Source organism: Microtus oregoni, unplaced genomic scaffold, assembly GCF_018167655.1.
Source record: "Microtus oregoni isolate MIOR12 unplaced genomic scaffold, Mior012 000003F_ref0000135, whole genome shotgun sequence".
NCBI classification, from domain to species: Eukaryota; Metazoa; Chordata; class Mammalia; order Rodentia; family Cricetidae; genus Microtus; species Microtus oregoni.
The window spans coordinates 65653307-65667637 of NW_024543062.1; the positions used below are offsets into that span (position 1 = coordinate 65653307).

The window sequence follows — 14331 nt, forward strand, 5'->3', positions numbered from 1 at the left end:
GGCTCTGTCTCAGGGCTGGAGATGCCAAACAAGATGGAGGAGAACTCAAGGAGGATGCCTTGAATACAAACTGGACAAGGGAGACATGAAGGCTGGGAGATGTCACCTGTTCACCCTGTGTTGGCTCACGTGCAAGGTCACTCACTTCCTCCTGGAAGTCCCTCCCCCTTCCCAACACTGTTTATGTGGCTGCCCTACATAGACTGGTGCATAGGCGGCCGTGTATCCTCAAGAGACCTCGCCCGCACTGCCTCTACATCTGGCCACTCTCAGACAAGCTCAGAAGGGCTTCCCACAGTGTCCACCTCTCCTTCCAGCTCCTGGGTATGCACCGAGCTCGGCTCACTCTACGGTACATGCCCACGGGGACCCTCTCCAGCCTGCTCTCTCCATGAGCCCGCTCTGCATATTCAGTGAGTGTCTGTCCACTTCTGACATAGCGCCATGCTTTGGATCTCTTTTCTACTTTGCTTTCCAAATCCAGACTTTCCTGCATCGGCTGGTGCTTGTTCCATTGTCACCAGGATAGTGAAGCATGAGTAATTCTGTCTTCAGACCTTTTTGGGGAATCCTCCTGCAGAGCCTGGTGGGTAAGCCTCCTGCTTGGGCTGCTGGCCTTTCTTCAGCTGCAGTGAATGGCCCTTTGCTGCCTGACCAGAGACATCTGATAGCCCAGAGGCCTGAACTGGTCCCTCAGGAGTATCAGGGGACAGCTCTGTCTCTGAGCCAGACAAGGCTCAAACAAGGACACACATTCAGTGGCTTGGGTTGCCCATTTGCTGTTGGCCCAGAGCTCCCAGCTGTGGCCACTTTGTGGCTCCCCAAAGTGAGGAAGATGAAGAGGTTGCTTAGAGGCATTCCAGCAGGGGTCTCTAGCGATGGTTCCCTGGGCATTCAGCAGCCCAAGCTGTTGACAGAAGACAGGGTGTCTGTGTTTGCAAAGCTCCTATTCCAGTGGAAGGCATGTGATCCCTTCTCCGCCATGCTCCCAGGTTTTAGGAAAGAAGATCCACATAGCACGGCAGTGGTAGCCTGGGATGGGAGTCAGGCCTGGGCTGTGCTGGGAGTCTGCCACTTTGAAGTGAGTTAGGCTGAGTTGCATTTCTTAGCTTGTAAATCAAGGTAAAGAATATCTAATTCATATTGTTGGGAGTAAATGAGCTAATTCCATGTTAGTGTTTCATAAGCTGCTCCTTTACAACTGCCAGGGAATCATAAAAGTGCGATAGGCCTTTCTTTACTATAGTGCAAATTGTACACGCTAGGCTCTGAACAACCCAGAGTCAGATAGCAATCATATGCTAATGAGGTAGATTAGGGAAAGCTCCCTGATGACAGGGTATTTGGGAAAGATGAGCAGGGCAATCAAGCATCGCCTCCAAGGCAGGAAAATGCTATTTCAAAGATGGCCTCTATAGCTTTGGGTTTCTAGAAAGTCAAGAGAAAGGAGAATATAAACAAGTACTGAGCACCTACTACATACCAAGTACCTTACATATACTGAGCACCTACTGTATGCCATGTATATTATATCTACTGTGTCCTGTTGCCTTCCAACAACAATCATAGTCTCATATTATGATTATACTTTTAGCATAAATGGCTTTCCTGAAGCCTTGGAGATGGTATCTGCCCAGCTTAGCACACTTCCAAACTTGTGCTCTTTTGGGGAACGTCAGCTTACATGAAACTTCCAGGCACATACGAGCTCAGCTGGTGCATAACCAAACATGGGTTGTGGAACAAAAGAGGGGTTGACAGTGAAAGAGGAGAGAGGAATGGACAGGGAGACAGGTGGACAGGTGGGCAGGGCTGGTAGAGAAAAGTCATACCCATCTCAACAGCTTCCCTTAACGCCTGTCCTCCCCGACTGCCAGCCAGAGTGCATGTCATCACACTAAGCGAAAACCCCAGCGGCTCGATTGTAGGTTACTAGGGCACCCAAAGGAGGGGCCACTCCTCAGTCGGCATCAGTTGCCATGGTAATTAGCACGCATCCAGCAGCCCCTCTGGAATACCTGGCTTACTCCAGGTTTTAAGAGACACAGCACAAGATACCCACTAATTCTGCAGACAGAGGATGGTCCACTATTGTGTTCTGAGAACGAATGGAATTTTGGGAGCCAAGGACTCTCTCAAATTAGCCCCGTCCATCACACCCACGCCCAAAATCTGATTCTACACACGCCTTGCCACTCTTGCTTCTTACTTTCTTTTCATGGTGTTTTTGTCTCTCCCCTCCCCTTTCCTTCCCTCCCCTCCCCTCCTCTCCCCTCACTGATCTCCTACAGACACCTAAGTCTGTGACCCAGCCAGAACAAGCTAAAAGTGCCGTTCAGTGCCACTAGGAGCTGCTGTGTTCAATAATGAGCGGGAGCTGAAAGATAAATGACCAAGCTTCTTTGCTGGACCCTTGCGGGGTCACTAACCTCCTAGAAATCTTCAAGCCTCAGGTGCCTATGGCAATAACCTGTGCACACCCCACCTTCTTTCTCAGGCCCATGCCATCCCTGCCTCAGATCTGCTTCCCCTGGAGCTGCCCACCTGTACGGTTTAATGGATCATGTAAGATGGGGAATGTGTGCTGGAAAATCTTCAGTGACAGTGTTAAGATGTAGGAAAGGTGTAACTAGGCCACGGCAGCATCGATTCATGGCTGGTTATGGTGGAGGCAGGTTTAAGATAAAGCATGAGTCAAGCCCTCCTCTCTCATGTATGTTCGTTCCCCTGGTCTTCCCTTTCCCCCTCAGAAGGTCCTAAGCAGACTGGTCCCTCCGTCTTGGACTCCCATCTTCCAGAAATGTAAGAAATAAATTTCTGTTCTTCATGACTGACCTCTTTGTGGCATCGTGTTATAGCAGCACACAAGGAGCTAAGAGACCAGCTCACACTACTCTTTGTGTGATGTTTGAGTTTGGGACAGTGAGCACAATGAGCCACGTCATGATGGGGAAAAGGCCAGCCTCTGTGAACTGTGCACAATTAGCTTAGTTCTTTGTTTTATAAATTTCTTCTATTTTTAATTATGTGTGTGAATGCTTGTGTGTGTAAATTGTGTGTGTGTTTGTGTGTGTACACATGTGATACAAGTGCTCTCTGAGGCCAGAAGAAGGGATCAGAGCCCCTGGAGCTGGAGCTAGAGGTGGTTGTATAAGCCACCCTAATGTGAATGCTAGGGACTAAACTCAGGTCCTCTGGAAGAGGGGCAGGTACCCAGCGATGGAACCATCTCTCCATCCTACAATTAGCTTAGTTCTACATGCTACATGCTGTACTCATGACTCACATCCCAAGCCACATGTGGGCACCATTTGGCGGAGGAGAACATTGCATGCACAAGTGAAAGGGGTCAGAACAAGTCCACATTGCTTAGCAAATAAATTCCTCTTTTTCCCAGTGAGGATTAGGAACATCATTTTCAGCACGAAGGCAAACACACACTTGTAAATACTTCCAGAGTAGATACGGCAACAAACTTAATTCTCTGCTGTCGCCCACAGTTTTCAGCTGTGGCACCAAAAGAGGACCCAGAGCGTGCATCTAACCTCACCTGGCTGGACAAGGGAGAGGCAGGATGGAACCCAGCAGGCTGGCTGTGTGCCTTTAGCCACTCTGCTGCTCTGACAGTCGTGATAGCCCTGTGTTGATAAGCCTGCTCTCAAAAGCCTGTCTAACTAACTGAATGCCGGGAGAACTAAAGGGATCTCAGGATAGCACTAAAAACAATGAGACCACTCCAAAAGAGAAGTCAAAGCCGAAATTCAGTGTATCATCTACCAAGTTTAAGTGACTGTTTCAGTTTGGGTTTTGTGGGATATTCCTGTAACCTCAGAATTTGGTGATGGAAGGCAGAAGATTAAGAGTATAAGGATACATGGCTTGTTTGGTAAAGTTCTCGCCACTCAAGTATGAGGACTTGGATTTGGCTCTCCAGCATCCATGTAAAAAAGTCAGGCGTGGCAGTAAGCATCCTTAAAGCCAGCACTGGGGCTCACTGACTCCAGTCTAGCTCAGTTAGTGAGCTTCAATTTTGGGAGAGACCTTGTCTAAAAAAATAAATAAATAAAGAGTGTATACACACACTCACATAAACACACATTTATCGTACACATACAAAGAGTTCAAAGGCAGACTGGACTATACACTGGGGCCAGTCAGGGCAACATAATGCGACTCTGTAAAACAGGGTAGAGGAGACTAAAGAGAGGGGTCAGAAGTTGCTCTCACAGAGAACCCAGCTTCATTTTCCAGCATCTCCATGGTGATTCACAACTGTGGTGGTTTGGATGAGAATGCCCACTTTAGGTTCATGTATGTGAATTCTTGGTTCCCAGTTGGTGGAACTGTTTGGAAAGGATTAGGAGGTGTGCTGTGGGGCAATAGTCTTGTACCCTGTAAAGATTTGTCACTTGTATTGGTTTAATAAAAGGCTGATTGGCCAGTAGCCAGGAAGGAAGTATAAAGGTAAGGCAACCTGAACAGGAGAATTCTGGGAAGAGGAAAGGTTTAGTCTGCAGTTGTCACCAGATGCAGAGGATGCAAGCCATGTGGCTAACACAGACAAGAATTATGGGTTAATGTAAGATGTAAGAGTTAATTAATAAGAAGCCTGAGCTAATAGGTCAACAAGCCTCTGTGTGTTTCTTTGGGACTGAATGGCTGTGGGACCAGGTGGGATAGACACTTCTGTCAACAGAGGTGTGGTGTGGTTGCCATTCCCAGTTAGTTCTCTCAGCTTATGCTGGTGGACCAAGATGTGAGAGCTCAGCTACTGCTCCAGCACCATGCCTGTCCGCCTGTGGCCATGCTCCCTGCCATGATGCCATGGACTCTAACCCTCTGGAACCATGAGCCCCAAATTAAATGCTTTCTTATAAATTGTCATGGTCATAGTATTTTATCACAGCAATTGATCGGTAACACATACAATGACCATTTGTGCCTCCAGTTCCAGGGGACCAAACACCCTCTTCTGGCCTCTGTGGGCATCAGGCATGCTTGAGATATGTATACATACATAATACATACATACATGTATGCATACATAACATAAATATATACAAACATGCATACATACAGGCAAACTACTCATACATATAAAGTAAAATAAATCTTTAAATTCTTTTCAAAAATAAAAGGAAGGAAGGGGAAGAAGGGAATGAGAGAGAAAGGGAATTTTATTTTGATATTGTAACAACCTCTAACTAAGACAAAAATCATTAGCTAAGTGAATAGAATGCTAAATTGAGATTGGAATAAATACTTGAAGCCAACATCCCATACACTTTTCAAAGTACTCTTACATATCTTTTCTACAGGGCAAAAATAATTTTATTTTTATTATTTGTGTTTGTTTTCTTAAATTAATTAATTTTACTTTATATACATTGGTGTTTTGCCTGCAAGTATGCCTGTATGGGAGAATCAGTTTCCCTGGTGCTGGAGTTACAGACAGTTGTGAGCTGCCATGTGGTTGCTGGGAATTGAACCCAAGCCCTTTGAAAGAGCAGCCAGTGCTCTTAACCACTAATCCACCTCTCCAGCCCCCTTGTTTTTGTGTCTTAAGACGGGGTTTCTCCGTGTAGCCCTGGCTATTCTGGAAGTAGACCAGGCTGGCGTCAGATTCAAAGGTCTGCCTGCCTCTGCCTCCCAAGGGCTGGGATTAAAGGTGTGCACTAATAGCCTGGCTAAAAATCTATTTGTGTTTTGTTGTTTAGTTTGAGGCAGGGTCTTACTGTGTAGCCCTAGCTAGCCTGGTACTCACTAAGTAGATCACGTTGGCCTTGAACTCACAGAGATCCACCTACTCCTGCCTCCCAATTACTGGGATTAAAGGTGTGCACCATTATGCCTAGCTTTAGTTTTGTTTTTATGAGCAAATTAAGACTCAGAGAGGTTAGATTACTTGCTTAGTACCACACATCAAACTACAAATTCTTAGGATTGAACTCCAGATTCTACAATTAACCCACTGCTTTTTCCCATGCAGAGACTCAACAGCCACAGCTGTGTATACGAATCTGCAGAACAATTGTTGGGTGCTATCCCCAAGAGGCAGCAACCATTATCTACTTCAACTGCACATCCTTTCATTTCTTGTAGACCCAGAAAGTATCCGATCTAATATTTATTTATTTATTTTATTTATTTATTCATTCATTTATTTAGTTCAAGGATATTAAGTTTTCAATGTGAAATGTTCCCCATAGGTTCATGCATTTGAAGCACTTGGAAGCACCATTTGGAAGGTTGTGGAACCTTTAGGAGGTGGAATCTTGGAGGAAGTGTGTCATTGTGTGAGTAGGGCTTGATGTTTTATCCTTTGGTCCACGTCCTGTCTGCTCTCTGCTTCCTGACAGTGGCTGTATGATCAGTGGCCTCACATTCCTGTCACCTTGCCTCTCTGCCACGATAGACTGGTGAGCCAAGATAAACCTTCTTCCTTTAAGTTGCTTCTCGGGTGTTTGACTACAGTGATGTGAAGAGTACCTGGGGATAGAACCCAGGGCCTCACACCTACTAGGCAAGGGTGTAAGCCACATCCCTAGCCCCTTACCTCCTATTTAACTTTGAAGTTCCTTCAGGAGACAAACTGATTTTTCTTCCTGCACTTGAACATTGGTCCTCCCCTCCCCCCATGTGTAACTCCTTCCCCTCTCCCCTTTCATTCTCATGGGCCGATGACAGACCTGGTCTAGCTGCCCACCAGTGGGATGCCTAGAGACTAGCCAGGAAACAGAAGGCAAAGGCAGAAGAAGATTCAGGACATCTCTTCCCTGCCCAACCACACTCAGCAGGATCTCTCTGTGCAAACCCAGTACCCATGCAGAACTCTTGTCCCTGGCAGAGTTGGATGAGCATCTTCGGGCCTGGTAGTCAGGTGTGGGCTAAGCTGGAGAGCAGTGGATGGAGCTCTTAAGAGGCAGAGGTGGGAGGCTGTGTTATGAGACTGGAGGTGTCTCTTTAAGATTTGAGTTCAGTGCCTCTGGGATAAAGAGCCAGTCTGGGAGAAGGCAGGGGCCCACAGTTTATTTTATTTGACATTTTTCAACGCCAGGATACTTTAGAGCCAAAGAGGAAACAAATCCCATCTGTTGCTGAGCCCCCAAGCACAGTTCAAGAGGACAGGCGAGGGAGAAAAAGGAGGGGATGGGAGAGGAAGCAAGGAGCTGGAACATCTAGCCACACACAGAGCGCGGCCACCACCTGGAAGAGACGGATGTGGCAGACAGTCACCACAATCCCTCTGTGTTTACCCACAGCTCCCTCAAGATGGAGCCCGCTGATGCTGTCTACTGCTCCGTGGCCCTTGGCATAGGCTGTGCTATGGCAGTCCAGCAAATGCTGCAGATGGCACACCTCTCTGCATTGTGAACAACACCCCTGGAATTGTGGGGTTTGGCAGGGCTATGGCTGGCTTGGCCTTCGGCTTCCCATCCGTTACTGCCACAGAGCTCCAACACAGCCCACCCAGACCAGCCCCAACACAGACAGACATGGAGACCCAAGTCGGAACCACATCCGGGATAGGATGGGGGTAGGGTAGGGTGAGGAGGACTCTGAATTCCTGTCTCTCTGAAATGCTCCATCTCAACCCCAGCACCTGAGTCTGGTTCTGGCCTCAGCTCCTTCCCGCTTGTCTCTGGAAGCTTGGGAATGGGGAGGACAGATGGCTGGGAGCCTTATCTTCTTACTTAGATTAAATTCCAGACTCTACTATTTTTAGAAAAACAAATTCCTTTTGTCTTTTCAAGGGGTAAAAATGTCCCAGGCTGTCATCTGTGACAGCCTGCAGTGCTACGGGTTGAATATCTCCCTGCAGGACTGCTTCTGGTGTCAAGCAGGTGATTAGCATAGGTGCCAACTTTTAAGTAGCTTGCTGACAACTTGAGAATTTCCATGGGAGGGGCGCCAGGACATGAGGGGTCTGGAAAATTGATTCATTTTAGAAAGTACTAACATTAGGTGGGGGCATATTTTTCTTTTTTGCCTGTAGACTAGCTGAGCAATCATTCGTTACCTACTATCATACTCAAATGAGGAATTCCATTTATTTCAGTTTTCCTAGATGATGATGATAATATTTGAATTAACCAGCAGGAGCTGTTATGAAGCAGAGTGCAGCTGCATATTAAGAACTCTGTCATAGAACTTAATACCACGTGAAAGGGACTGAGGTCCCTGCCACTGTGCCCGTGCAAGCTACTGTGCCCATACAAACCACTGTGCCCATGCAAGCCGAGGCTGAAAGAGGCTGTCAGGCTACTATAGACATTTCTGTACAAGATGAGATCTTTAAACTGTTGGGAGAACTTTTAGAAAAATGTGTTTTCCTGGGGCAGCAGTGATGGTCTGGGCAGACCTAGGATGCTTAGATTTTTTTTAATTAGTTATAAAAACTCTTCAAAGAAAGCACAGGAGAAAAAGCTACATACCATTGTGTCTATCAATGCCTTCTTGGATGTGGTACCCAAAGCACAGGCAACAAAGAGAAAAAAAATCAAATCAGAAACTGGACTTTTCTGTAGTGAAAACCTTTTGCAGATGGTGCATGCTTGGAGCCCCAGCTTCTAAAGAGGCTAAGGGAAGAGGATTGCTTGAGGCCAGCACTTCAAAACCAGACTAAAAACATAGTGAGAACCCCCAATACACACACGTGTGAGCTGCACGGACACACACACACACACACACACACACACACACACACACACCATGAACCAGGCTTGGTGCAGCAAACCTGCAGCTCCTGCACTTGAGCAGCTGAAGCATGCAGATCTTGAGTTTGAGGCCAGTCTGGATTATTTAATAAGACCTTGCCACAAACCAAAGCCCAAACAAGCTTTGTGTCTGTGCATCAAAGGACACCATCAATAAAAAGAAGGGCAACCCACAGAATGGTAGAAAATATTGAGAAATCATATATGTGATAAAAGATTACTACCCAGAATATATAAAGAACTCCTAATAGCAAGGTCCAAAAAAACCCAACTTTTAAAAGGGCAAAGGTTTTGAAGAGACGTTTCTACAAAGAAGAACTCCAAATGGTCAATAATCACTTAAAGATGTTCAACACCATTGGTCCTTAGGGAAGTGCAAACCAAAACCATAATGGGACATTGCCTCCTCTTTATTGGAAAGGCTATTATTTAAAAAGAGGAAAACAGAAAATACTGGCTGGGGCTGTGGAGTGAGAAACTCTTACACGATGGTGACGGAAATGAAAACTAGGGCAGGCATCACAGAGAGCAGCATGGTGGTTCCTCATGCAATTAGAAATGGTGTAGACCTGCCCTGTGGTCCAGCAATGCCATGACTGGGTATACTGAAGATACAACTGCGTTCACACACTTACAGCAGAACAATTAATAATAACCAGGGCACAGAACCAACCTGTATGCCCACTGATGGATGAATGATAAAGAAAATGTGGCATACATCCATGAAGGAATGTTATTTACTCATAAAGACAATGCTATTCTGCCACTTGCAGACACGTGGATGAAAATGGAGAATTCTGGGCTAACTGCACCAGTCAGGCAAGAAGGCTAGTGAAACTTGTTCATGTTCCTAGGTCCTGTACCACTCACATGTAGAAGCTGAAAAGTGGGTCTCACCAGGAGAGAGCAGAGTGGTAGCTCCTAGAGCTAGGGAGCATATGGGGTGGGAGGGGGTGAGGGAAGAAGGCTAACAGTGTGTGGGTTGGGAGGGGGTGAGGGAAGATGGCTAACAGTGTATGGGGTGGGAGGGGGTGAGGGAAGAAAGCTAATAGTGTATGTGGTTGGAGGGGTGAGGGAGGATGGCTAACAGTATATGGGGTGGGAGGGAGACGGGGTGAGGGAAGATGGCTATCAAGCACAGAAGTATGGCTGGGACTGAAGAGTAACTTCTAAAGATGATTTGTTTTATTCTTAATTGTGTGTGTGTATGTGTGAGTGTGTGTCTGAGTAAGTGTGTGTATGTCTGTTATACATGTACTTGAACACAGGTGCCTGAGGAGGCCAGAGGCATGGAATCCCTTTGAAGTTGCAGTTCCAGGAGGTTGTGAGCCACCTAACATGGGTGCTAGAAGTCAAACTCAGGTCCTCTGCAAGAGCAGCATATAGTCTTAACCACTGAGCCATCTCTCCAGCCCCAAGAGTAACTTTTTTAAAATAAAGATTTATTTATTAATTATGTATACAGTATTCTCAGTATTCTGTCTACATGTGTGTCTGCAAGCCAGAAGAGGGCACCAGATCTTATTACAGATGGTTGTGAGCCACCATGTGGTTGCTGGGAATTGAACTCAGGACCTTTGGAAGAGCAAGTAGTGCTCTTAACCTCTGAGCCATCTCTCCAGCCCCAAGAGTAAATTTTAATATGCTATGGCATTACTAAAGTATGAGAAATAGCTTCTAATGTTCTGTGGTTGGCAGCAATTAATTGTATGCTTCAAAATAACTGCTGGAGAGGATTTTTAATGTTCCCAACACAGAGAAAGGACGTCTTAGTTGATGGATAGATCGGATCATGTTGTGCACCTATAGTGAAATATGTACAATTGTTTTCATCAAAGGAAAAAAAACGAAACAAAAGTCAGGTATGGTAGCACATTCCTATAATCTAGAACTTGGGAGGTGGAGGCAGGAGAACCAGGAATTCATTCAAAGTCATTTTCAACTACATAGTGAGTCCAAGGCCAGCCTATGCTGAATAAGACCTTGTTTCAAAAACCAGAACTACACAACCACCAAAAGAACCCCAACTAATCCCTCAACCAAAACAAAACTAAAAAAATCTATCTGAAAAAACACAATGAAATTTTATTTTACATCCATTGGATTTTAAGTGCTCCACGGAGGTCATGTGTTAGAAAGTGTGGGGGGGCTATAGACCCTTAGGAGGCAGAACCTAGTATAATGTGTTGGGTTGCTGGGAGTGTGCTGTTAAAGGCTGTGAGACATTGTTCTTGCCCACGGGGCAGTTGGTGACACCAAGTCCTCTCTCCAGGATGTGCTGCAGTGTCAAGGGCTTCAAAGCAACGAGACTGAAATATCTAAACCCTGACCCAGACAAAACTTTCCTCTTTAAAGAAGCATCTTGGGTATTTCGCTGTAGTAACAGAAAGCTGACTAGCACAGTTAAGATAGCTACTTTTTTATAAACCAGAAACTAGTAAACAGCAAGGCTTTCAAGAATCTAGAACTGATGGCGATGTAAAATGGTCCAGTCTCAGTGGAAAATAGTATAGTGGTTCCTCAAAAGAGAACCCACAGAATCACTGTATGGCCAGCCATTCCTCTCTATGGGTATACATCCTAAAGAACTAAAATCAAGGTTCACGGTAACAGGATTCTCAGCACCTAGAAGATGGCTAAAAAGATAAAAGGACAAACAAAATATAGTATATGATGTTCTGTTGGAGGCCCTGCTTCAGGCCCCCTCTTCCCTCTCCAAACTCTGCCCCTCAGAAAGCCTGCCAAGCAGCGGCTCCTCCTCCAGAGCTTCTAAGACTAAGCCCACAGGTCTGTGTGACTTCTCTTCTTTCCTCCCCCGCCTCACTTCTGCAGGGCTTGAGAGTCACCTGGGAATGCTTTGCTCAGATTAAACCTGGCTTTATTAATTCAGTTTGATCTGGTTTATTGCGTTGGTGGAGAAACCTACTACCGGGAATCCAAAAGTACTTATCACACACAACCAGTGAACACTACTGAACCATGAAGAGGAAATTCTGACATAATAGGGATGAGCTTCGATGATATTATGCTGGGTAGCATACACCACAAAAAGACTGAGGTAGCGTGAGTCCCTATGCGTGGGTTACCTAGAATAGGGAGTGAGCTGCCATGTGGGTGCTGAGAATCGAGGTCAGGTCCTCTGGAAGAGCAGTCAGTGCTCTTAACCAGTTCATTTTATAGATGAGGAAATCTGGCTGAGAACCACAAGGGGATGAGAGTACTAATGGAAGCCGAGGAAGGGCAGCTTAGGTTTGCTGGGCCACCTAAGGATTTCCTGGAATCCAGGCTGTCCTGCTTTAACATAAAAGCACAAGGTGTCATCTGAAAACATTTAACTGGGAGCAGCGGTGTATGTTATAAACTCATTTCCTCCAATGCTCACAACCTAAGCACATTTATGAACTGATTTCCTCCCATGCTGACATCCTAAGCACATTTGGGATGGCCTTACGTTTATGGTCCTGTACAGGTACTCGGGGATGAAGAACACTTAAAACTAGGGAAAAGCTACCACTAATTGAAAAGTGGCCAAAAAAGACACATATGAAATGACATTGCAAACTAGCATTGCAATTCGTGCTCTCATCTATTTTGTGAATGTTGTCATTACAGCCATTTGTCATATCTTCTCCATGAGGACTCCAGGCTTCCCTGGCCTCCCAGCTGTCGGGGAGTAGAGAGGCTGAGGTCTTCGCGACTTTGTCTTGACTTAACGCAACCAAGGGCACACACATTGCCCAGAGAAAAGAGGATAAGAGGTGGGAGCTAAGTGCTTTTCTTTCCCCTCGTCCCCTTAGCTTCTGTGCCCCACACCTCATTATCTATGTCCCCAGTTTTAATCAGCTACTACTAGATCTGGCCTTGCTGCTGATTCTGAGTGGGGATCAGTGTAGACTATACACTCTCTGAGGGCAAGGGCGTGTCTGTCCATCATTCTGGGACTCTAATAGTCCCAACAGCTAAACAGTGAGCAATTACACTGATCCAGGAATTATACTGCCTTTTTACATATATTAACCCTTTTTATCTTCATAGCAGGCCACAGATTGTCCTACAGCTATCTGCATTCAGCTGATAGATTAAAATATAGAGGTTAACTCAGTAGCTCAAGCTCAGACAGCTAGTTAATTCTAGAAGTCCTACTGCTTTCTCCAGCAGGAGTCCTGTGCCTTCCCATACTTTGGGGACATCAGTGGGGTTGTAAGAATGCTGCTAGATCTGGGGGCTCCTTGAGGGTGAAGGTCCTGCCAGTCTTGGAATCCCCGAGTACAGAGGCGACCACAGTCCTGAACCCCGAGCCTCATAGGCTTTGTGCTTCTCTCTGGCCTATGGGCTGGTACATTAGGAGACAGGGACATGATATTTCCACACTGGCACTTCCCAGGGCATCTGGCCTGTTGGGAGCAGCTTCTCTGCCACCTTGGCTCTCCTTTCTCCCCGCCCGAGGCTTTTGACCACAGCAGCAGCTGGAGCCTGAACACAGCACGGCTTCTCTCTACTCCCGCTCCAGGCTGATGGATCTGAGCATGAGGTCGACTGCCCCTGGGATCTGCCAGGCAGTAAACAAGCCATTCATGCGTCAGTTGTTTTGCTCCAGAGCAGCCTCATCAGCTGGACAGACCATGACCAGCCCTGCCAAGTTTATCCCCATGGGTGGGCTGCGGGCTGGGAGTGGTGGATGGCCTGAAACTCAGCTCAGTCTTTTCCATGCCCTTGAAGCTGCAGAGTTTTGTTAGGAGTGGCAGTTTGTACTAGTGTGATCCTAGGTACCTGAGACACATGGGAAGGGCTGCTGCTGCTTTATGGGGTATCTCAGGAGTGGAGACCCCAGAAAACCATGAAGGAAGAAACCATGAAGGCAGTCTACTGAGAGACACCCTAGAGAAGTTTCCAGAACCATGCAGTTTTCTGGCCTCAGGGCTCAAAAAAGTTGGTCAGAATGTCCCGAAGCCCATTAGCTCAAATTCTTCCTGTCCTGTTTTCACTTCCAAGATAGCCATGTTCGTCCAAGTTGTCTCCCCATGTCTACCCTGTCTATTATTGCAAAAAAATTCAAGCTGAGGGTCCTTGGGCGTCCAAGGGCAGGGAATAGGATTAATAGACTGGGGTAGGGGATAGGATGTGGCATTAGGAGTTGATAGATTGTAGAAGCAGAAACCCAAGGATATAAACCAAGGACCAAGGTCAGGAGGCCAGGAACCCCAGGCAGAGGAAGTAGAGCCACCGCCCCCACACCGTCTGACCTGCACTTTCGTTCTGCTCTTAGTGGGTAGAAGGAGGTGACATTCTCAGTTTCTTTTTGCAGATGTGGAAGCAAATTAAGTAATCTGCAGTCTATCCCGGTTTGCAGAAGAGCTGGGCCTCAAAAAGGTTCCCAGGGCTCTTTGGGCCAGGCTTTTTGGAGGACAGGCTCAGGGAGGAGAATAAGGGCATATCCTTATGGATCATCAACTCCTCTGTTGTCAGCCCCACCCACCGTACCCTGTAGAATAAGCCACATCTGACTGCAGAGGCAGTCACAGTGTGTACGACAGCCTTCCGCAGACCCCTCTGTCACAGCTCAGCCAACCCGTGCTGAGCTCCACTCCACTTTTAAGGCATCTCATGCCACCAT

The 14331-nt window shown here is 46.6% G+C and overlaps 1 protein-coding gene across 4 annotated transcripts in view; it reads right to left on the reverse strand.

The window, feature by feature from the left end:
* Positions 1-14331, reverse strand: part of Nav1 (neuron navigator 1) — a 174437-nt gene that overhangs the window by 84998 nt on the left and 75108 nt on the right. The gene's annotated exons all lie outside the window — the stretch shown is intronic.